General features: G+C 39.7%; 1 long non-coding RNA gene across 1 annotated transcript; it reads right to left on the bottom strand.

The window, feature by feature from the left end:
- Window positions 1-581: 581 nt before the first annotated feature.
- Window positions 582-15460, bottom strand: LOC310889664. The gene is made up of 2 exons (XR_014576707.1): window positions 8785-15460; window positions 582-8115 (listed from the first exon to the last, which is right to left on the bottom strand). It is a non-coding gene; the product is annotated as an uncharacterized lncRNA (long non-coding RNA).
- Window positions 15461-24337: the final 8877 nt, after the last annotated feature.

Raw genomic sequence — 24337 nt, 5'->3', positions numbered from 1 at the left:
GTATGGCTTAGGAACACAAGGGTCTTCTGCCACTGCCCTTCCATTCAAAGAGGTGAGTTACATGCTCTGCTCAAGACAGACATTAGGCCTCAGAATTCACCCTCAGGCTTTGACATTTGGGCTGCCTCTGTCACTTTAACCCCAGTGAAAGTGGTAAGGGCAAAAGTATTCAAGGCCAAACCCTCTTTAGCCCTACCAACACCCTGAACAGTTCTTGGCAGTCTGTCACTACTTGGCTTCTCAGCATCTGTGTTAGAGAGAAAGCCTGGTTAGACAGTGAATTACAGTGATGTAAGCCTCAAGCAATGCACCAGCTGCCTGGAAAATCAGCACTGCTATGTCCAGCAGCAGAGCATCTCTGTTATCTTCTCACAGTGGTCTGCACATTGACTTCACTTTCTGTCAGTGACTGGTGGGAAAACTGGGGTTGACAGAGCAAGGTGTGAAACTGGAGTAGGATATTCTCCAAAATGTGCCCTGAGTTCAGGATTCTTTATCACTTGTGTTTAGCATAAGTCTTTGAACTAAATGTGTTTAAAATCTCCATGTCCTCTGTGAAAACAGAATCATGCAGAATCATCTTCTAGGGATAACTGTGATAATTTTATTTGGGAAATAAAACATACATAGTTAACTTAGAAAATGGCATATTAGGAGTAAGAAGTTTTTTGTTTTTTTTTTTGTTTGTTTGCTTGTTTGCTTTTAGTTTGATACTTGAATACTGGCCAAAACCCGCTTAAAATGTATTGCAAATAAAGGGAAATTTCAGATACACCAGAAAATCATACTTTAAAGTAAAACAAGTGAAAATAAAAGAGAAGCAGGAGGTACGTTTTCACACTATTAGTCTCTGCGGAAGAAATGTCTTTGATACCACCAGACTGTTTATCTCAAGAAGGAAAAACTCACTAGTGGAAAAAAAAAAAAAAAGGATTTATTTCAGCTTCCTAAGGCCTTGTTCTACTTAGAACCTTCAATAACATTGACATCTTCAGTAATCAGAACAATTTGTCATAGGAAAGCTGGAAGTTATTTTCTTCCCACCCATAGCCATCTTAATAAAAATGCTACAAGCACCGTGGAACCTCACCACACTCAAATCTGCTAATAACAGTGAGTGAGACAGAAATTTCATCTACCTTTTATATCACTGAAAGAATTTTTGCACCTTGTACACAGAACTAATTCATTTTTTTGTTTTGTCCTCAAAAATATTAATTCTCATTGAGAAAAAATCCATAATATAACTGAAAAATACAGGCTTACATAATAGAACCATAGAATCACAGAATTGTTTACATTGGAACAAAACCTTCAAGACCACTAACCTAACAAGTCACATCACTAAACCATGTCCCTTAGTGCCATGTCTACATGTCTCTTAAATACCTCCAGTGATGGGGAGTCCAAGACTACCCTGAACAGCCTTTGCCAATGCTTTACCACCCTCTTAATGAAAATTTTCTTTCTAATGTCTAACCCAAACCTCCCTTGGTCAACTTGAGACCATTTCCTTGCATCCTATGACTTATCACAGGAGAAAAGCGATCAACACCCTCTTCACTGCAACCTTCTTTAAGGTAGTTGTAGACACTGATGAGATCTCCCCTCAGTGTCCTCTATTCCAGACTAAAAGACCCCAATTTCCTCAGCTGCTCTTTGTAAGTCTTGTTTTCTGGTCCCTTCACCAGCTATGTTGCTCTTCTGTGAATGCATTCTAGCAACTCAATATCCTTCATATAGTGACTGGCCCAAAAACTGAATGAACACAGTACTTGAGGTCCGGCCTTGCCAGAGCTGAGTACAGAGGAACAATCATCTCCATAGTCCTGCTGGCCATCTTATTTCTGATGCAGGCCAGGATATCACCTGAGGACATGGCAGGTTCATGTTCAGTGAGCTGTTGACCAGCACTCCCATGTCCTTTCCTGCTAGGCAACTTTCCAGCCACTCCTCCCCAAGCCTATGATGCTATGCGGAGTTGTTGTGACCGAAGTGGAAGACCCAGCATGTAGCCTTGTTGAACCTCATGCAGTTGGCCTCAGCCCAGCAGTCCAAACTGTACAGACCACTGAAAGATATTCCTGAGAAATCCTGGCAGGGCCTTCCTACCCTCAAGCAGATCAAGTCCTGCCTAACTTGGTATTGTCTGCAAACTTACTGACGGTGTGCTTGATCTTCTCATACAGACCATTGATAAAAATGTTAAACAAAACTGGCCTCAACACTAAGCACTGGGGAACACCACTAGTGACTGGCTGCCAAATCGATTGAACTTCACTTATCGAACAGTTATGACACTTTGAACCCCACCATCAAGCCAGTTCTTCATTCATTCCACGGTACCCTGGATCGTTCTTCCTGCCCTACTTGTAGTTTGGTTTCATATTCACTAACCTCCAGTCAAGATGGACCTTCCCAGTTAGCCAGGGCTGCTAGTAAATTATTGAAAGTAGCTTGGTGAACACTTCTGCCAGGTCCTTCAGTACCCTGGGATGAATCCTGTCCAGCCTCATTGACTTATGAGTGTTCGAAACACGTAGGAAGTCACTTACAGTTTCCCATCATATTACATGAGTTTCATCTCACTCCCTGTCACCATCTTCCAACTCAGGGAGTTGGGTACCCTGAGAACTATCGGTCTTACGGATAAAGAGTGAGCAAAAAAGTCAGTAAATACCTCATCCTTATCATCATCTTTCATCTCTATGTTTCTCCTCACAAAAGGATGGAGATTCTCCTTAATCCTCCTTTTGCTACTGATGTATTTATAAAAACATTTTAGTTGCAATATGTACAATGCTTCAATATCTCACTAACACAAAAGAACCATAAGCATTCAGATTACTGTAACTAATTCATCCACACACTGTAATGTGGACCCAAAAGGATGTTATTGAAGGTGTAAACCACTAACAAACACAGCTGATAGATTTTAGCTTCATAAACAATACCTCTCTTGAGTCTAATAGCTGTGTTTTCACGTCAGTCAAACATGGCAGAAGAAGAAGCAGTTTATGGCTGAGATTGATGGCCCTATCTAGTGTTCACAAAGAAAACAGGGCAAATGACTGGAGTGCAAGCCTCCATTTCTGATTTGTGCAATCCTGTATGCTCAGCGTGTGAGAGTCGCACCTTTAATTGTCTTCTAAGCCTACTAAACATATTTGCAATACAATGCTAGCAATAAACTGCATTTCTTGGTGTACTACTGCAGTCTGTGCAGTTCTGTAACCTGCCTGTGTTTTTACCGAGTGTTTCCTTTAGTACTGCCTTTGGGTGTGACCCCCAAGTTACTACATGCATATTTTGATTGAGGCTTGTGTTGTGGTGCCTTGAAGTGATCTGGAGCATCTGGTGCTTTTGGGGCAGTGGTGCTGGCCTCTCCCTGGAGAATGCTCTGTCTCTCACTGTCATCTACAGCATGACTCATACCAAGCTGAAACATACACATTTCAAAAGTGCATCTGCCAGGAACAGGAAGTTCAGGAAAAAAAAAAAAGTCAAAGCTATTGTGGATTTTTTTTTCCAGCTGTCTCTTCTTACAAATAAAGGCAGCAACTGTTGAATGCTGCTCAAGTCTAGCAAGTGACATGCAAATTCAAAATACCAGTTTGGAAAATTTGTATATTCTAATTCTGAATGTAGCAGAACTCTGATATCTATCTATTTCCAGTTAAAATAACTGCTCATAGAGTCATAACTGCCAGCTCTCATCACAGCTCCTGAGTTGTGGCAAAACACATGCAGTTACAATTACTCTATTATTTCAATTATTAGAGCTTTATAATAATAACAGGTGCTTAACGAGTGTATTGTATTGGCAGGTTTCCATTTATAAAATAAAAAATAAAAAATCATTCTCTGTAGCTGAGACACCAACTGTATTATCTGTATATTCAGCCTTGTGAAATTAACTCAGTTGTAGCTGGCAAACCCATATATTGTCGAGGAACTGAATTCTCACAACCCAGAAGACAACCAGCAATTAAAAGCCACCTGTTCATTCCTTTGAAAATTTCAAACCAATATAATAGCACAGCAATTAAATTTCCAAAATCAATGAGGTGGTATTCATTCCCACTTAGATCAACTAAGGTTTTGGAGCATATCTTGAACTATCGAAATCTGCTTTGATTGCCGCTATTGTAAAAGTAAACTATATACAGTATTCACTGTTACCCTCTTCTGCTAGTATACCTCTCTTACTGAGTTTAATGAATTTATCTTCTCCAGCTGAACATCAAGCGGACACACTGAAACTTAGTTTTGAGTTACCTAACATTTCTTGACTGTAAATATTTGGTTTTATTTGTGGGGATTAGGGTGGCTCTTTTTCACCTTTTCTTTTGATGTTAGTTATAACTTAAGCTGCCATAAAATACAAAGGAAATGCTCATCGACAAAGTAAAGGTGTGTATGTGTTTTATGAATAGTTGGTTACATGTGGTGCATTGTTTAGATATGTACAAGAATAGAATAGAATAGAATAGAATAGAATAGAATAGAATAGAATAGAATAGAATAGAATAGAATAGAATAGAATAGAATAGAATAGAATAGTTCAGTTGTAAGGGAACATCAAAGATCGTCTAGTCCAACTGCTTGACTTCTTGCGGTGGTTTTACACAGCTGGGCATCTGAGCTCTGCAACAACCACTCTCTCCCTCTCCCTCCTCAAAGGGAATAGGGGAGAAAATGTGATGAAAAAGGCTCCAGGGTTGAGATAAGGACATGCAGACCACCCACCAATTATCATCACAGACAAACAGGCTCACCATAGGGAGATTAATGTAATTTATTACCCATCACTAGAATAGTGAGAAACTAAAAGCAAACTAAAAGCACCTTCCCTCCATCCACCATTTCTACGTCCTCCCCTCAAGCAGTACAGGGGAACAGGGAATGGGGGCTGAGGTCAGTCCCTGACGCTTTGTCTCTACTGCTCCTTCACGGTCACTCTGCCCCTGCTCCACATGGGGTCCCTACCACGGGATCCTGTCCTTCCCGAACTGAGCCTGCAGGAGTTGCCCATAGGCAGCAGCTCTTCAGGAACTGCTCCCACATGGCTCCGTACCACGGGGTCCATCCCCCAGGAGCAAACTGCTCCGGCATGGGTCCCCCATGGGCGGCAGCTCCCTGCAGATTCCCTGCTCCTGCGTGGGCTCCTGTCCACGGGCTACAGCTCCGGCCCGGGGCCTGCTCCTGCAGGGGCTCTCCATGCGCTGCAGCCTCTTCCAGGCCACATCCACCTGCTCCACCGGGGGCTCCTCCACCGGCTGAAGTGTGGAGATCTGCTCCATGTGGGACTCATGGGCTGCAGGGGGACAGCCTGCTCCACCAGGGGCCTCTCCACAGGCTGCAGGGGAACTTCTGCTCCTTGCCTAGAGCACCGCCTGCCCTCCATCTGCACTGAGTTTGGCGTCGGCAGGGCTGGTTCTTTCACATTTCTCAGTCCTCTCTCCCAGCTGCTGTTGTGCAACAGATTTTTGCCTTTCTTCAATATGCTCTCCCAGAGATGCAGACAACATTGCTTGTTGGATTGATTCTGGGCAGCAGCGGATTCCTTTGGAGCTGGCTGAAACTAGCCCTTATCAAACACAGGGTAGCTTGTGGATTCTTCTCACTTAGGCCACCCCTCCAGCCCCCCATTACCAAAACCTTGCTACATAAACCCAACACACCTCCTTAAGGCTAACCAAAAATTAAAGCATGTTGTTGAGGGCATTGTCCAAATGCCTCTTGAACACTGACAGGCTTGGGGCATCAATCACCTCTCTAGAAAGCCTGTTCCAGTACCTGACCACCATCCTGGTGACAAAATTTTTCCTGTTATGCAATCTGATCTTCCCATGGTGCAACTTTATGCCATTCCTGCGTGTCATACCATTGGTTACCAGGAAAGAGGGACTTGCACTTCCTTCTCCATTTTCCCTCCTCAGGAAGTTGTAGAGAGCAATGAGTTTTCCTCTTAGCCTCCTCTTCTCTAAATTAGACAAATAAAGTGTCCTCAGCCTCTCCTCACTGGACATGAAGAGACTAGAAAACTGTCTGCATATATTCCATATACTTTTACAGGATCAAATATTGTTGCCGTTGATTTAGTTGTCCAAAATACTTGATTATGCTTTCTAATCGAGGCATCAATTACCATGCAGTTTTCAGAAGTACTCAACAGTGTATTTTCTGTCCTTCTGAAAAACTAGTCGCACGTCACATAGGTAGAGTGAAAACAGAATTTAGAGCACATTCAAGAATCCCGACAATAGGAGATGTTACAAAACACCTGTTATTTTGGCTTCAGAACTGGAAATGGCACATTTTCAGAGTCCTAGAGTTATTAATGACATTGGCTGGTCTGACCACATAACTGCACTAAAGACCATATCAGGTAATGCACACCTTTCTGTGAAAATAAAGTAGCTATAAAAATGGTTTCTTCATTTTATATGTCATGTTAATAATTATAATTGATACAGACATCACTCAACAGTGTCATGTAACTATTTTCTCTTGAGACTGAACAAAATATCAAATTACATCTAAATTTTCTCCTAAATTTGTCATGGTGTTAGACTTTATGTACTAAAAAATGCTTTTCATCTGAACTTTTAGCACTTTAATGTTAATGTCATTTTCACATCCATACTCAATCTGATTTTAATCAATCCACAAAACAGCAGAGGAGCTGTTCGTCAGTTAACTTTAAATCTGAACATTTCTCTAAGTCAAAACCAAAGACTGTACAGCTACCTACATTAAAATTGCCTGCATAGAATTTCAGTGCTAATGATTTCAAATTCTGTTCAGGATGATTGGTCTGCTTTTTGCTTGGCTTTCCTTCTCCCTTAACATTTTAATTATAGATTATTCATCTTCTTTATATATCAGAAACCCTATCTCTGCTCTTTAAATGTTTCTCATATACGTTTCTCACTCAGGAGATAAAAAAAAAAAATCTTTGGAAGGGGAGAAAAAGTAGTGGTATAAGAAATAGGATTCAACTAGTGATGTAATTAGCAGTTTTCCAATCTAGCACCAGATCCAAAGGGTCTTGAATTTTAGAAATGTTTTAAAATCTAATTATGTGTTTTCTTCTCCTTCTCCTTCTTCTTCTCCTTCTTCTTCTCCTTCTTCTTCCTCCTATTATTATTATTAGTAGTAGTAGTAGCAATATGTCACTAAAACTTAAATATTATTATACCAGAAATATAAATACAATACTACACAGGCTGATACAGTGGCCTTTAAAAGTTTAAAGGGAAGTGTTTAAAGCTCATGAACTCAAAGACATCATTTGATTGCTTAAAGATATTATTCCTGCAGATGTCTTGAAACCTGACCTCATATTCAGTTTCAATCCTTTTCTGTTTGCCAGTATTGACTTTGTTATAAATGAAGATACAACTCAATCTGAATTTAGTAATATTTATAAAAGGCAAGTAAGCAGCGCTGGGTGTGAGGGGAGTCTATGCTCTACCAACACGCATACACAACTGTCGAACTTTCTAAATATATAGAACATTGCTTTTACATATTCATAAGGAACCCGAGTACGCCTATACATATGTACAATCAGAAAAGGTATCAATTGAAACATAAACATGGCAAAGTTTTCCGAATTCTGGCAAGTGTTTAACAAACAATCCTTTAAGTCTATTACTATTAATGTCCATGACCGGGGAGCATAGTTGGAGTTGGTAATCCTGGTTGAAGTGCTCCCATATCTTCCATGACTTCATTAATTTTTCTCAGATCATATAACAGTCTCCTTTTTCCATTCCTTTTCTTGATTACAAACACCGGAGAGTTCCAGGGCTAGTTGTGGGAACAATATGTCTTGCTTTAAGTTGTTAAGCAACTCAGCCTTCGGGCCTTATGTATCCTGTTCCTCCTGGATCTAAGGGAAACAGATCCAGCTCCTTTTAAGGGCCTATAGGGCCTAGATCAAAAGGAACGTCCAGGTCACCAGGGGACATAACAGCAAAGGCCTGCGATGGCAGTAGCGGCGGGGGGTCAATGGTGTAGCAGAAGGATCAGTGGACGAGCCCGCAGCTCCCTTGCTATGTGGCAAACCACACGTTTCTGATTGTGGTTGCACATGGCTCTTTAAGGCTGTGGGAATAAAAATGTTGTTTTTGCAGAGTTACATTGTTTAAAGGTAAGGAATGGGGTATTGAGATATGCTTGCAGTGATAAGAAAACTTAGCAGGCGACCTTGTAAAATGCAGACAACCAGACTCCTTAGCACAATTAGGTGAAAATCACGGTGTTAAGTCAAGTCAGATAAATGAAGAAATATTACCACTTCAAACAGTAAAAAAGTCAAAAGAAATTTGAAATTTAACAGGCCGGTAACTGAAGGCCATGCATTGTCTGTGAAGCATCAGATAGATTGTGAACCTGGATTACCCACTCAGTGGGGAAACAGGAGAGGGTCCTGTCATCAAAAAGTATATAAACTGTGTTTTGGAACCAGTAGGTGCGCTCCTGCTTGTGGGGCGCCCGCCATTGCAATTGCGAATAAGTTATTACTTCACTGAGATCCTCGCCTGAGCCTAAGTTATTGGCTACGGAGTGTTTCTCAGAAGGCCTCAGAGATTGCTCGCCAAGTGCCAAGCAATCCCACCGCAACCCCGTTGTCTCTAGTAGCAGAGTCCCACACCTTGACCTCGATTTGGTCCCATGTTTCAGGATCATAAACTGTCTGAATAAGCTGTAAGGTTACCAGGACAGCCTTTGTTTCTAAGGACTTATGATTCCCCATAATGCACAACTGCTTACCTTCGGCCAGCGAGGGACAGTTGTGTGGGCGGGTCCACTTCTCTCAGCTTGAGCTTCCTTCCAGCTCCGGTGCACCTATTTCCAGCGACTTTCTATACGAGCTTCTTTGAGCGGTTTGCTGAGTTTGGCCAAACTGATCTTCATTAGGCCATCAATGTCCCTGTCCTGGTCCGTGTTCTGTTAGCCTGTCCCTGTTCCTGTTGTTTATGTCCCTGTTTTCTTCAGGTCCCTGTTCGGGTGCCATCTGTGGCGTAATGACCACAGAGACACCAGGGTTCTTTTAGGATCAGTATCTGCTACTACTTTATTGATGACAGAACTTCATCATATCATGTTGCATCCCATACTGAGGACAGGCTCCCTTCTTATACTATTCACCCCACAGCAGTCCTTTTCCACTAACTCTTCATTGGTCAAAAAATTTGCCCGGCAACCAGCAAACCCCCAGCAACTTCCATGTCTTAACGGTGGGAGAACAAGCAACCCGAGATGGCATGGTGTCTCCTCAATCACCCTTCTTTGTTCCCTCTAAACTCTTTACATTCCTGATGGCCTCATCGTTAAGAGTCCGATGTTATCACCAACCATGGGGCTTGTCGACCCCCATGGCCACACTCCCACATCTCCTCCTTCTTTATTAACATCAACCATCTTCTTGACACGAATTATTACTCCATATATCACCACTTCTCCTTCCACGAATATGTAGTGAGTCTTACAGCATTTAGAAAAACTGTCCACATTTTAATTTAAAATATAAAAATACAAAACATTTCCTCTTAATTGAAGATATATACAAAGGACAGAAAAAAATAAAAATAATAAAAAAAAAGGACCCCGTACAAAAATGTGTTCTGCTGAATTTTGGGCATGCTTCAGCAGGCTTCACCTTTCACTGTTCTTAACGAGGTAATGTTTAATCAGGAGAATGCTGCTTCAAGATTTTTTAAGTTATGGTCATCAGGCTAGGAAGCAAACTTTACATGAAACACTTATATTCTTTACTGCATCAGATAAAATAAATGGAAAAGTTAGAGATGTTTTTGGTGTGCGACTTGTCTCATCAAAAAGACAGGCTAAGACAAAACACACTTCAGAAAGTCTTGATGAGGCTAAAACCTATGAGTGGTATATGGCTAAGTGTTCAGCCCAGAGAGATTTGCATCTCTTTTTCCGCTAGGGAAGGAAAACAAGTCTCATTTTGTCCCTTGTAAACTAAAATACCAGCTGTTTGTGCTTGTCAGTTGTAGTACCTCTGTTAAATTCTGCAGTTCACAAGTATGCAGTCTGTTTACCTGTGTGCTGGGGCTACTTCTGTGCTTTCAACTTGCTTGTTTCAACTGTGCTTGTTTATTAGCTTGTTTTCACTGGCTGATTCCTGATCTTCCTCATCATCAGGGTGTATTAGCCACTGACACGCTGCTTTGGGTAATTCTAATTTGTTGTACCATACTGATTATATTTTACAAAACAATCATTTTGAACTTTCTGAGAGAATGTTTAAATACTCCTTTTAAAAGATCTCTTACCTGTGTTTGAAGAGAGTAACTTTTTTCATTAAAAACTGCCAGGTGACTAATTTCCAAATTTAATACACATGCACTGCAGAGAAGCTTGTTATCATATGGTAACTAATTCTAGCATCTGTGACTGTGCCGTGTTTGCATATTAAATCTTTTACTCCACGATCATTGAATTTGGCAACAAAGGTGCATGAAGGGCTTCTTTAAATATATTTTTACTCCTCAATAATTAAACAATCAGATTAGAAGATAATATAGAGAGCATATGAGCTATTTATCTTTTTCTAAAAGTTTCAATCATGAACACTTCTTTGTTTGTCTGAGGTATGATTGTAATCATCTTGCAGCCCCCCAGAATGCATAGCAAGAGGAAGCTCAGAATTATTTTTTCAGCTGCAGAGGATAAATATTGGAGTTGTGTAGCACAATGTGATACTAACCATTCCTGCAATGTGTTGCTAGATATAAAACTCTTCTGTACATTGAGATAACCTACAATAGCAGGAGTTGTAATTCAGCTTTTGACAAATCAGTCTAAGTGAATTTTTATTTTATTTTTTTATTTTATTTTAGTCTAAGTGATACATAAGTTCATTTATCGAGCTGAAAAGTCCTTCCTATTAGCCAGGTAATAATTAGTGTCACTTTGAAGACTGTGCTAGTTTTGCCTTCTCTAGATGCTTTAAAGGTGGGTGCTGCTGCTGCTCTTTCTAGAGCTATTACTGTAAAGCAGTAGTGTAACCACTCTGCTTGCTAACTGATTAAACATGAAACAATTTTTCTTTTTACAACAAACTCCATTTTTTTTCTTATTTCATTGCAATTAACCAGCGATCATTTGATGAATTATTTTGTCTGTAAATGCTTAAATGCTACTCTTAAAAATTAGGTCATTTCTACATATAAATACATGTAATTTTAGACAAATAAAATGTAGATGGTTTGCAGCTCTAAATAATCCAACAATCTCTCAAATCATGTACGAGGACCATTAAGCACAGAAATAATATACTTGTTGTAACTAGGCATTACTTGGAGAAACTGAAGAACTTTGTCCAACCTACACAGAATGCTTGTAGCTGTTACCTGTGTATTCTCTATTATGACTCTAAATATGAATTGTTATTTGCAGTCTTTCACCTATGAAGATATACATACTCCATTAGTCACCTCTTCTTTACTTGTTAGAGAAATCAAGCTTGTCAATACGCACTGCGTGTTAAAAATGCCTCTTTATGTGAATCTCATCCTTTCCTGATAATGGTCCTTCACAGTCCCCAGCATCTGAAGAGAAAAGCAGGAATGATTTTGCCATATTCTAACAGGAGTTTTGAACATGGCTGTAAATAACTAGCACTTGAGGCTGATGAAATGGTGCACACTGATTCTGCTGAGAGTGGGGTCAGGGCCTCTAAAGCTCAGACAGCTTTCAAGTCACTCAGGCTAAAAGATGTAATATAATACCTTTGCTTGATAGATTTTCCTAAATGCTGAAAGCAGCCTGCAGGGTTATTTGTGATGTTTTTAACTGATCTTAATGAAAGAAAATATATATATATTCTGCTGTCATTATTTCCTGAGTGTGCAAACACTAACATAAGCAAAGGAAGCAGTTAAGCCTGTTGTGAAGAGAAACATCTAAATGGGTGTCCTGGTTTCAGTTAGGATAGAGTTAATTTTCCTCCTAGGAGTTGGTAGTGTGAGAAACGCTCCGTAGCCAATAACTTAGGCTCAGGCGAGGATCTCAGTGAAGTAGTAATTTATTCGCGATTGCAATGGCGGGCGCCCCACAAGCAGGAGAGCGCACCTACTAGTTCCAAAACACAGTTTATATACTTTTTGATGACAGGACCCTCCCCTGTTTCCCCACTGGAGTGGGTAATCCAGGTTCACAATCTATCTGATGCTTCACAGACAATGCCTGGCCTTCAGTTTCCGGCCTGTTTTTGAGATGGTAATGTTTTCTCCCCTTATCTGGCTTGACTTAACATAGTGATTTTCACCTGATTGCTCTAAGGAGTCTGGTTGTCTGCATTTTAGGAGGTCACCTGCTGAGCTTTCTTATCACTGTAAGCAAATCTCAATACCACATTCCTTCCTTCTATACAATGTAACACTGCAAAAACAACATTTCTATTCCCACAGTAGGGTGCTATGTTTTGGATTAGGATGAGAAGAGGGCTGATAACATGCTGATGTTTTAATTGTTGCAGAGCAGTGCTTACACTAAGCCAAGGACTCCTCTGGCCAGGAAGTAGCTTTTGTAGCCACAATAAATAAAGCAACAGACAGACAAAATGCTTTCCTGGACTTTGTTATGTTCCTGGATACGTCATCAAATTCTTTGTATGTCAGCCCAGTCAGGACTTACACAGTACACACCTTAAAGGTATCCTCATGTTAGCTATTATTTGATGCTTCCCTCCACTTGTGAGGGGAAGGCTGTTCTGGCAGCCTACACCACTCAGCAACCATTTCCAAATTATTAAGCTAAATTTATGGTCAGTTTATATTGCTTATTCTTTAGTTTATTATGCTTCTCTTTCTCCCTAGAATGTGCTTCATGGACGTAGATTGCAAAAAGACTCATTGGTTTTTTTCAGCTTTTTTTTTTTATCCATATTTCTCTTCACGTTTTTCTCTTTTATCTCCAGGCTTATGATGAGCTTTAAAACATCCCTTTTCAAGTCAAAAATTCATTCATACTTCAAGCTCTTAATTTTGTTTGGTATCGACAATTGAAATTACATAAAACATTTGGATTCAAGCACTGGTGCTGAATGAATGGAAAACAAATTTCAAAGTGATTAAACCATACAGTAAAGAGATAATAAAATGTGATATATTTGCAACTGACTGACCTGATTATACTACTATGTTTGAATACAACTTACAGAAAGAAAAATAACAGGAAGATCTGTTCATGTTACAGAAGAGAGAAACTGTGCGAGGTCTCTCCATTAAAAAAATAAAAATAAAAAACAATGCATTTAGGTTCACATGAGGTTTTTTATTATTATTTATTTTTATTTTTAAAGTTTATAGCCCCAGGATATTAATATGCATAAAACCCCTAAGTGTGATAGACTGCAATGCCTGAAAACTACAGAGTTTTAATTAGAGCTCCAGTGATTGGATCCTAGATATAGTTTTATTATGCAAGAACTTTTGATTTTTTAATATGTGTTGTTTTTCAGTATATTACTAAAATGACTGGTTTGTCCTTTTTCCAATTTATAAAGCATTTTTTTGAAATATTGCACCAACATTTGACACATGTAGCTGATTCTCTAAAGGCTTGTAATTTTTATGGAATGGTTTCGCAGTTTATAAATTTCTTTATCTCTGCACTTGTTTATAGTTAAGGAGATGAAATGATCAGATGGCACAGAACTCCACATCCAATATTTCGAGTCATTTTGGCGCAGCAGTAAAAGAATTTACTGAGGGTAAAATATCCTGTTCTAGTTAGAGTGGAGTATCATATGCCTGCTATCTTCTGTTCATGAGCAATCTATCACAGCAGTGTGCACTATCTGTCCTGCTGTTTACACTGCAATAGCATTTTGAAGCATCAGTGGAAACTGATGCTCCATAGTGAATTCAGAAATTGCTGGACCAATTCAAGAAAGAGAAATCCACAGAAGGATGCTAAATATGAGGGCATTGTCTGCAAGTTCATGACTGCCATTTCCCCACTCTTATTCCTCCCTCTGGGTCTGCTGTCACCCATGGGCAGAGCCTGTTGATCTGATCACTTGTGCTGGTAGTATTAAGCAGAAAGGCAGAGACAAGGAAGATAGGAGCAATAGAGCATGACAACAATTGCTTGAAAGCACCAGCAAGCTGGAAGTAAAAATCATTTAAATTTCAAGCTACCTGTGCAGAGGTGAGCTGTTGTATTTTGAGAGAATTCTTTCATTTGCTGAAGTGACCGTTTTCTAGTTATCCAAGATATTTACAAATTCAGATTGAAAATGGCAGTCTTTGTATGGGGTGTCCTGGTTTCAGCTAGGATAGAGTTAATTTTCCTCCTAGTACTAGGTATGGTGCTGTGTTTTCGATTTAGGATGAGAATAATGTTGATAACGCACTGATGTTTTAATTGTTAGAGGGCATTGCTTACATTAAGTCAAGGACTTTTCAGCTCCTCACACTGCCCTGCCAACAAGGAGACTGTGGGTGCACAAGGAGCTGTGAGGGGACAGAACCAGGACAGCTGACCCCCACTGGCCAAAGGGATGTTCAATACCATATGGCATCATGGTGAACAATTAATATGGGGTGTCTGGCTGGGTTGGGGGAACTGCTGCTCAGGGCATCAGTCAATGGGTGGTGAGTGATGGCAGTGTGCATCGCTTGCTTTGTACGTTCTATTATTACTGTTATTACTGTTATTATTCGTATTATTATTATCATCATCATCATCATCAACAACATCATCATCTCATTATGATTAGTATTATTTATCTTCCTTTTCTATCCTATTAAACTGTTTTTATCTCAACCCATGAATGTTTTCTTTTTTTTCCCTCCCGATTCTTTCACCCATCCCACTGGGGTGGTGGGGTGAATGAACAGCTGTGTGGTGCTGAGCTGCCTCTCTGCCACGTTAACCACAATGGGGGTGAGAGTTTCAGGGCTAGACTGTCAGCTGATGAAAGAGATACTGCTCCCCATCTGCAGCAGAGTTCCAATATATGGGGTGAACCTTTCACTAAGGGTCCTTTGCGAGAATGGGCATCACCCCACTCCTGTAAAATATGTTTCCACCAGCATTTATCAGAATATCTGGGAGGCAATATTGTTCCCCAACTGGGTTATGTATTTTTTATTTTTCTAAACAAGATTACTATGTCTACTACTCTCTACAAAAACTGCCAGCCAAATAAAACTTATTTACTTGCTCCCTAACCCTTCATCCTCTGCCTGAAAGTGTAACAGTACAACCAGTACCTTACTATCCAACCTACTGAATAACAAAAAAAAGTTATTCTCTACTTCCCATCAACAAGCAATGTTCGGCCACGTCCTGGGAAGCAGGGCATCAAAATGCGAAGTGGTTATTTGGAAGGAGAGCCCGCTCCCTCACGAGAGCCCCCATTTTATTGCTGAGTGTGACATCATGTGTTATGGAATACCCCTTTGGTTGGTTTAGGTTAGCTGCCCTGGTGATGTCCCCGCCCCCCCCCCCCCCCCCCCCCCCCCCATCACTTGCCCACCCCCAGCCTGCTGGCTCTTGGGGGCTTGGAGGGAGTCCTGATGCTGTACCAGTGTTATGCAGCAATAGACACAACACTGGTGTGATACCAGTTCTGTTCCAGCTGTGAGTGCAGAGCACAGCACTGTGCGGGCTACTGCAGGGAAAGTTAACTCCAGCCCAGACAGACCCAGCACACCTGGCTGGACTCCTTGACCAGCAGGTCTGTCGTTTTGTGTGTGGAGCCCTTTGGGACTCTTTGGTGACACCATCTGTCCTGGTGACTTTTGGCTCACTGACCTCTTCCTGATATAACACTTCCCATAGGTAGCCCAAATATCCTATTCTGATGTGTCTGCTACATAGACTGGGGAAGCTCACACACGTCTTTAGTTCCGGATGATCTCTAAATGTATTTTTAGCATATTTATTTCCAGTTTCCTTTTGACCAAACATGTTTTGTGGATTTTTTTATTCACAGTGTTAAAACATTTTTAATGCTAGGCATTTAAATGCTAGGCATTTAAAAATGTTTAAAAATGTTTTTCTTGTTTGCTTCTTTTTGAAATGAAGCACAAATGTACTAGGTATGAGTAGAGGCTTATTTTGTTTTGTTTTGTGGAAGATTGTTGGGTTCTCTTTAGCCTCCAGTCTGCATCCAAATTGGTTCTTTTGGAATTTCTTGGGTTGTTTTTTACTCATTGCCTCATTTTTATGTAGCTTGCTTTTCTAAAAAGGAACACCTGGATTCTGGATCTATTTGACCTGCTCTCCTGCTATGAAAATAAACTATACTTACTGATAATAAGTTAGTCTTACTGTTGTTTTTAATACGGAGCAACTCTCCTGCAGTATTTTGAATTAGATCCCACAAACCATTCAAGACCAAATTTATGGCATTTTCAAGAACAAGACAAAAATAATGTTCTGAACAGTGTTTAGTGAGTGTAAGAATTCTCTCCACACCACTCAGGGAGGTATTGAAGTTTCCTTTCCACAGATGATTGAAATCTTTCACTTTGATTCACTACCTGATATAATTTAGATTAAAACTTCCATTGCCCTGATCACAGGATCATTATGATCTTAGCACTCAGTATGTGGACATCCACAAACAAAGATTACATAGTGGGCTCTTCTATGGTATTTTTACACTTAATATAATTCTTTCATGTGTGGCATCACCGAATGTCTTCAATCTGTTGCTTGTGTAAAGTGCATTGCTAGGTAACACTATCCAACCAATCTTACTTCCAAGTAACCCAGATACTTATTATGTCAGCATCATTTGATGCCAACTATTGTAGTTCCTCTGCTTTTATTTATATTTATTTATTTATTTTGTCTCAGGAGTTCTGCTGGCTTTGCACCTAGCATGAAGTTATACTGCAGTTTTCCCTGATGTCACCAATCATGGATTCCTACTGCCACTTTTCTTTGCTTTTGAAAGGGCCTTCTGTGTTCCAGAAGCTTCTTCAGACATCGTGTGACACCCATTAAAGGGTTGGATATGTATAAGATGCAAGGCTTTTCCTTCCTAGAAGATAATTCTCCTTCCTAATGACTTACAACTGTTTTGCAGCCCAGGGAATGCTGAAGCAAGATAACACCTCCATAAGCCTTCTCTGTAAGCCTCTGTTTCTCTCAGGTGTTCCTTTTCAGCCACTTTCACATCTGAAGAACAAACTGATCCTCTCACTGCATACACGCATAGTCCTACTGCCATGTGAGGTCACACTTTGTACTTTATCACCTAACCTGGATGACCTCTACTCTTCTGGCAGCCCTCAAACACCATTTTGAGCTTAAATATTATTTTTTGTATTTTATTATTATTATTATTATTATTTTATTAAGAATATATATTTTTTCCTTTATCCTTTGAAGTGGGGGTTAAGATTACTGTCCTCTTACTCTGCTCTGTTGTCATTAAGAAGGTCAGCAACAGAAGAGAATTACAAGAAGGTGTGGCAGAGGTGGCTGACATTCTCATCACCCCCTTCATCTGCACGGCTACTGCATTTTATTTTTTTGGTTTTGCACACTCTGTTCCTGGGCCAGGATAACAGGGGACACCTTGCCCGGTCTACTCCCTGTCCTGTAAGTGGCAGCTGCCCTACCCTCAGAGCAGCATGTGCTGCCCCTGTGAGCTCCTAAGCACCCACCCTGAGCAAGCAGTCATCACCGATGAGCTGATCACACCATTCAAACTCCACACCCAGTTCTCTCCTTTCTGGAAGCCAGACCTTGCTCTTCCTCTTGACCTCTGCAGGCAAAACTGCCATGTCTCTCTTGTTTGCTGCCCCCAAATCCAAGATCAGCAGAGTTTTACAATATCAGTTACTCAGTAACTGGCACAGGAGTTTTGGTGGTTGTTATTTATCCTTAAAAAGCATAGGGGCCCAAATATGGCACCTTTATTTGTAGCAATTCCATGACATTTTGCATTTCATTCAACACAGTAATTAACTCTTTGGGTATTGACTGAATTTCTTTGCTGAATAAAGGCTTCAGTAAGAAGCATTACTGAAACTAAAGAGATTGTTGCAAGGTAAAGGTCACCTCATAAAACTGGAAGAAGATGGCTGGTTCCTCTAGTTTAATAACTATACTTTTAAAATAAGATGTGTAACTTTATTACTATCTTTACAAGTGTCTCCTTTTCCAATATCTGCCAGCAGTCAGTCACAGGTAAAATTTTTCAATGTAATAAATTCAAAGGATAGAATCCAAGGACTGGCAAATAAAACCGTGCTTAGGTTTGCACGCATCAGTGAATTGTTGCCAATGTATTTATGCAATTATCTGTCAGTAGTTGCTTAAACAGAATTCTTGGTGAGAGCCATAAAAACAGCCTGCTAATATCAGGAAGTTGGAGGTTATAAAGGTGATATTCTTTCAAAGAAGTCATATTCACTGTGAGAAAGCCTAATTATTAAGCCAGTGAATATGAAAAATCAACCGGTCTAGGTAGGTCTAAATGGAAATGTACTTTCTTTTCCCATTGTGTAAGTACATGAAAGTGGTTTTCAATTTAAAATCACAGAGGTTAAAGCTATAAAATAATCTAAACGAACAGTAAGTGTTGGGTACTTTATGACCTAGTGCTGTCAGACAAATAGAGAAGTAATACAAAAAGAAAGAAAGGAATTATATATTAATATAAGAATAAATCGTAAAATTGAAGAACTTAAAATCCTTGATATTAATAATATTTGAAGGTACGTGACAGAATTACCATGTATTCCTGTGCTTTAAAGTCTTTTGTTAACTTTAAACACATCATGCTGGCATGCAGTTCAATTTCTTGAGTAACAGCAAAGTTTAAAGTAATACTGAAAAAAAAATGAAGTATTTGATCTTGTCAATAGAATATAGATGGAGAAAAGTGAAGTTAAGTTTGGGTTTTGGCCTAACTAAGCCCAAAGTAAGAATTATTTTTATATTATGTTGATTTTTTAGGCCATGACAGTATTCTTCTATACTTATTAGAGTTCAAATATTAACACAAGTCAGCTTTTCTGCTATAAGGTTGAAGAGTCTCCTTCCCAGGAGAAATTCAAGAGCCGTTTTGGCACCATCCTGAGTAATGTGCTGTAGGGGAAACGGCTCGAGCAGGAAGGTTTGATGAGATCTCCAGAGGTCCCTTCCAACATCAGCCATGCTGTGATTCTGTTATTCTGCCACGCATGCCCTTATTACTCACTGCAAGTATCTATGCCTTAATACCTATTTAGAAGAAAGGAAAGAAGAGAAGAGCAGAAGGAGTAATATTTTAGCCAACTGAATCAATGAAAAGAAAATGAAGTTAAAATAATGCAAAACAGTCAAAAAAGTAAGATTATGAATGTTCCTCTAGAAAACATGTCTAGGTCAAAAGAGGTTTGAGTCAGTACAGCTTAGTGAAGGCTAGCAGGACGACATGTGTTTTGAGCTGTGGTTGGTCACAACAATAATTTTCTGGTCTTGCATTAACAGAGCAATAACAGGAATGCAGGAGTGCAGAAGAGTCAGTACAGCCACCTAAATCACACCACTGAATGGGAGGCTGTGGGTCAGTTTCCATGTTGAGAAGGGGAAAACCTTCTGGCTTAGTCCAAGATAGTTTTTTCCGATAAGGAGAACACCTGTAGAGTTCTCATGTTGCTTGTGTATAGGAGGACTTCCAAAGTACCTTCTAATTCTCTTCTACAGTTTCAGTGGAAACATAAATAGCACAGAGTAAGAAATGAAAAGCAAACCCTTGCAAAGTCAGTCTCTGTCATGCTAAAATCTCTCTTGCTACACTCTGCAGGGAATCGATTGCATTTCCTTCTGCTTGGTGTTAAGCCACATTTTATCATTTCTTATAATATTGCAGTAGATTGCAGCCAGTAAGGATCACTGACATGGGAAAAAGCAAATCAAATGATGGGGAGGAACTCACTTCATTTTACTTAATTATTATTATTAATTTATTTATTTTGGGGGCTATTATTATTTTTTTTTCTAGCTTTCACTTAGCTCTCTACAGTTGTTCAAAGAGTGGGTGCAGTACCACCTAATTCTGTGCCTAACAGCTAGTAATAACAAGTGGCTTTTCTACAAGTATAGAATGAATTACCCAAGAGCCTAGAATAAAAATGAAGTACAGAGGAATTAGAGGCACTGAATGATAACAAGGGCCTTGCATGCTTGGCCACAGGATACTAGAGACCCTAAGGTGCTAAACAGCTCTCTGATTTCAGTAACTGAATTGAGCTTTGCAAGATGTGTAATAACAGAGAGAAGCCTGGACAAATATCCATTAAAGAAAGTAAAACATTGTTTGCGTAAATTCTAATGAATTTACAGACCAATGAGAGAAGAACAGGAAGAGTGTGTTAGCAAGCAAGAACAACCCTAAAAGGACTCAGGAGGGAGGAGGAAGATACCCCCATCATCCACTTCAAAGTGCTTCCAATGAGGGATTCTGGATGCTGGTGACTGTCTACAGATTCCCTCTTGGTTGAAGTCATCATCCCAAGAACCCAGAGGGGCATGGGAAGGGAAGCCATGACATCAGAGAAAGAAAGGCAACAAATTATTTGTATATGCAGTTTGAACTGAGTATAATTGGAGCCAGAATTAGTAGCATCACTGTAATTGGACTGATAATGGTTCTATGCATGGAACAACTGGATTAACCATAAGGTGTGTTTCTTTAGTCCACATGAATCATGTGATCTGTAGTGTAACAAACTGGAAAAGAGTTCAAACATCTTAGTTTGTAACTTAGGTGCAACAAAGTGGTAAATGAATGGACATGACAGATCTGCTGGAGAAGTTAGCTTAGTTTATACTCTCCCTTAAGATGATGTGACATACTTGTTTCCCAAAGTTCAAATATGAATGGTTGTATGCTGACCACTACAGATGTCAAGGTGAGTCCTACACATTTTAATTCACAATTTAATTCACTAAGCATAATTGTCTAATTTCACAGAATCATGTAAATGAAGACCATTTAAATGAGGAGAGTTACATAAATGAAGTCCTAAATGACAAGTCCAGAGATAAATTTCTCACCAGCTTATATAACCCAGTGTTACCTGTATGTCTAGGGAACTAAAGAGGTTTTATTGTTTCAGCTAATCTCCGAGTGTATTTCAGAAAAGTTTATTTAATTTCCTTCTATTTCTCCATATGTTTAATAATATCTACTATATTTTATATCGTAAATATATATGAATACATCACATAAAAAAAATAAAAAACAAATCAATCAGTGACCACAGATTGCAATCTAAAACAAGTCAAGATTTACCATGGAGACTTAGAGCTCTTCTTCTTCTTCCATCAGCACCAGTCATTACAACCTGCAAACTCTCTCTTCTGGTTTAGAATGAGACATTTCCATTACCCTCCCAGTTTCAGGTGATGTTCTGCATCTTATAGCTGTCATGAATAAAATGCTTGCTAAGCCATTGTTAATATATATTAATTATCTGCTGATCTAGTATTACTTATTATAACACTTTTCAGTAAAAGGTATATATTTTTCCAAGGTGAAAAACTTCTCTCTCGTTGTCAGGAGTGGGTAGAAAAGTGGAAAGAAATCTAAATGAGATTTACTTTTCTTAAATAATTATCAATTGCTTTATTTAAGTCATTCAAGCGGACAACCATTCTTTAGTATTTCACATTGTCTCATGAAGCCTATCTAGTCTGTTCGTTCTAGAAAATAAATCTGCTGGAGTCTCAGGTAGAGTACTACTTTCTCATTACACATGCGATTTCTTTCCTGATAGCTGCATGGCCAGTGGGGCAGAAGGATGCCACCAGCCCATTAACCTACAGCTCCCATAATGCTAGTGCAGCTCGAATGTTGGAATGGTTCAAAGAAAAGCACTTCAGCGATTCTTGCTGCTTTTGCAACTGCTCAGCATATCAGAAATTTCATTGCACAATGAAAAGATACCCTACTTCTGCAGGCTTCTCAGGCTTTAAAAATCATGTTCCCAGCCTTCAGAAGTGTAAAGGAGCAATGTCTATTACACTATGTTAGCCAGAATTGGTGAGCAGAATCAAGGAAGTGTACAGGAAAAAATTTGCAGAGATTTTTCCACTTCAAATTTATTTCCTTCCAAGCTGGAATGAAAACAAAGATGAAGTTAGCTAGTCATGTCAATTTTTTGCACGACAGTAAAAAGTTTAATATAAGATCAATTTAAATGAATATTAGACTAATATTAATTATCAGTTTAAAAAGTTGAGAAAGTTCATGATTCTGCATTGTTAAGGGATGATAAATTTCATTTTCAGTAAATGGAAAGTGGTATGTACATTGAAAAAAATAACCTTAGCTATGCATGCTCAGGTTCTCAGTGGGGTTTTAACACTCAGCAGAAGTATCAGGTGTCAGTGCTACAGTTCTCTGCCTGCCAGCAGTCAAAAATATTTAAGTATTAGGCATTATTAGAAAGGAACAGAGAGTACAACGGATAATAGCATTGGACAGCTCCATAAGCTAATGATGCCATTTGGGATATCATATGCATTTCTGGTCCCAACATCTCAAGTCAGTAAGCTATAGATCCCAAGAATATTGTGCATATGTCTGGGACAGCTCTCCTTCCTTACGTCACAGGACAGTCACAGAAATCAGATGCAGGTCTGGGCTAAACAGCCCTTGCTTACCACAGGGGTAGTTCTTCTGTGCTGATCAAATACCAAAGGTAATCTCCTTTAAATGAAAAAGCATTTTGCAATAGGAAAAGTCATCACAATAGAAACTTCTCCCAGAGCTGATACTTCCCAGTTTTGTGGCCAGGTAGGTGAAGAATCCCAGCTTTGCAAAAGGGCAAACTCCTCCAACATCTGAGGCAATGAGCAATCCAGAAGGAAGTGCAAAACTCAGGAAGAAAATTACATATATATTCCAGTCCTAAAATGCTAAAGTTTCGCTTTATTAGCTTACATTCATTTACCTGTCAGGAAACAGCTGGAGCTTAGCTATGAGGGGACATATGCAGAGCCATTATTCAGAGTAACTTGGTAAATATTTAACAGCATATGGAGTCCTGCATGGTTTCACTCAGGATGCATGTGGAGAAATTCATTTGAGGTGAAATTGCAATATGTCTCAGCACAGCGTTGTCAATAATGAGATATTCAATCTGTTTTCCGAAGGGTGTGAACCTGCCTTAGCTAGAGGTGTAATGTTTAATGGAGAAGTGGGGCCTGGACAGCGTAATTGTTGGGCTGAGTGGCACTGTCTTGTATAAGGAGAAGCTGTCCTTCCTTCCTTTTTTATTTTCCATAGATTATCCAGGTAACATCATGGTGAATCACAGAATCATAGAATGGTTGAGGTTGGAAGGGACCTCTGAAGATCATCTAGTCCAACTGCCCTGCCAAGCAGGATCACCTAGAGCACATTGTGCAGGTTGGCATCCAGGCAGGTTTTGAATATCTCCAGAGAAGGAGGCTCCACAACCTCTCTTGGCCACCTGTTTCAGTGCTCCGTCGCCTTCACAGTAAAGAAATGCTCTTTCATATTCAGATGAAAAGTGTCCTTTTTTACTAGATGCACTCAACAAGATTACCTACGCTGCCCAAAACCGGAAATATTGTTATAGACTGCGTATTCAAACCTCGAAGGACAAAATTAGGGGCTTGTGAAAAGCAGATAGCTCTTGAGTAAGCCATGACACATGGTGTTCAGGAGGCTGGCTTCTCTGGCTTCAGAATCAAGGCATATTACAAATATATCACCTGTTCCACTTCTTCAATAGAAACTTGTTGCATATTCTATTTGACTTGTGGCAACAGTACTTACCACTATGACAACCCTGTTGCCATAGGAAAGAATTTCAAGAAGCCTACCATGGCTTAGATAAGTGTAGTGATGCTGTGCCCAGGCTCCAATGCTAATACTAGTGCCCTTTCCTCCACAGCGTTTTCCCATGATAGAAGATATCTGGTTACCCATGAATCCTGCTGCTGTCACATTGACCTTCCAGCTCTGGTCTACTGGAGCCAGTGGTGGTGAGCTTGGGGAACCTCTGTGCTTCCAAGAGCACGGGGATGTGTCACTAACTCCAAGAACCTGAGTCTTGGCATCACCACCATTAAACCATAACTGGCTTAGTAGAGCCGGTTGGAAAGATGTTTTAATTCACTGGGAATGTTTTCAAGCTACTGAGCTTTTTTACTGTGCAGGGAGAAAAAGAGAAAAAATAAGGATACCAAACTTCCTAGCTCTCCTCTGTGAAGCATTTCAACATATTTTATGCCAAACATTTTATTCTCCTCAGAAGGTATGCAAACTTTATGTACATATTTTTAAGAAATCTCTGATCTTTGCCAA

Source organism: Anser anser, assembly GCF_964211835.1.
Source record: "Anser anser genome assembly, chromosome: Z".
Taxonomy (NCBI): domain Eukaryota; kingdom Metazoa; phylum Chordata; class Aves; order Anseriformes; family Anatidae; genus Anser; species Anser anser.
This window is presented reverse-complemented; position numbering and strand designations above follow the sequence as displayed.